This window comes from Pteropus alecto, unplaced genomic scaffold (assembly GCF_000325575.1).
Source record: "Pteropus alecto unplaced genomic scaffold, ASM32557v1 scaffold61, whole genome shotgun sequence".
Lineage (NCBI taxonomy): Eukaryota > Metazoa > Chordata > Mammalia > Chiroptera > Pteropodidae > Pteropus > Pteropus alecto.
In genome coordinates, this window is record NW_006434835.1 from 20,940,382 (window position 1) to 20,942,014 (window position 1,633).

Sequence of the window (1,633 nt, forward strand, 5' to 3'; positions counted from 1 at the left end):
TTACTTTGATATGGACATACAGTGAGGAAGGGAAGAATATATAGCATGAAAAGGTAAGAATATGTGAGTGAAAGGCCGGCTGGCAGTTTCTATCCTTTAATCCTTAGGTTCCCCAAGGTTTTAGCCATAGGGAATGATTGTCGGTACCTGGTCCCCTGGGCAGGTGTAGAGAATGGGTTGTTAGCAATCCCAGGAGAAATCTTTGTTCTGCAGGTGTTCTCCTGGCCTGGCTGCAGGGCTGATCAGCATATTGCAGTCTCTGATTGTGGCATTTTAATTCTCTTGCCTCCTCCCTACATTAGCATGACTCTGTACAAACTTTCAGAGACACTGACTAAGGCTTGCCCAAGGGGAATGCTTCTGAGCTTATTATGGGGCAGTGACACTTAAGTGGACTTCTGACTCGACTCAAAGGAAAACTGGACTTAATTCCTAGAATAGGAAGAGAGAGAAAAAAGAATTTAAGGATTTTATTTTTATTTTATTTTTACCATTATAGGGATATGACAGATACTTATACTGCAAGGAAGCCTTGTTTAATGGCCTAAAGACGAGAAGGGTTGGGAAAGAGGAGAAGCATTCTTTATTTTCTTTGCCCACTTTATTATTGTGATCTTGGAAATGGGAAAACTATAAATGACAATGTCAGTAGTATAACAACATCTACACCAGAAGAGATCTCAAGAGCTATGCTAAGAGAGTACAGATTGCTACCTTTATTTCACCACTGAGGACGGCCTGAAGACTTAAAGGCTTTTTAGGGAGGTTCATGGTCTGTGATGTTCACCAAGCCAATGCGCCCTCAGCAGTATATTTACTTAAGAAAGAGAGTTCCTGGTTTATGTGAACAGTCCTGCCCCAGGCCATGAATACTGATCAGAGCTAGCATCACCACCTCAGCTCCACAGCAGATCATTAAGCATTAGATTCTCATAGGAGCACCAGTCTATGAGAATAGCAGAACCTATATCCTCCGATTCTCAACTTAGTGCATATGAATTTTATTTATCTATCTATCTATCTATCTATATCTATCTATCTATCTATCTATCTATCTATCTATCTATCTATCTATCTATCTATCTATCAGCAGTATGGACCTCGGCAGCCCTTAGAAGTACCCGCCTATGACCATGACTAATCCCTCTATGCCCAAATCTCGGACCTACTCCTTGACGCCAAGGCTGAGTGGCATGCGCATGCGCAGTTCGCCTTCCGGGCACTTCGTTCAGGACCATTAGGCCTGCGGAAGCAGAGGCTGCCCTAGCCCAGCAGGCCATCTATCTGGAGCTACCTGTTACCTGCACTGCACTCCTGATGGGGAGCGAGGAAAGTCTTTGGAGTCAGACACCCTGTGGCCCTCTACTGGGAAGATACATGAGTCCTCTGTGGAAGTCTCCCAGGTGTCTCTTAGCGGACTTCCCAGCGGTTCCCAGGATGGCAGAGCTGAGGAGTTCCCATGAGATCTGGCTTCAGGGAAACAGGTAACTCTGTTTTGGAATGGGTGGATCTTGGCAACGCATCGTATCCCCCAGAAATCCCAGCTAGTGGCCGGGTTTATTCCTATCTATAAGTTCGGGAACCAGGACACGTCCCAGGATGTCTGGATGCTGAGTCACTGGGCGGCACTCTT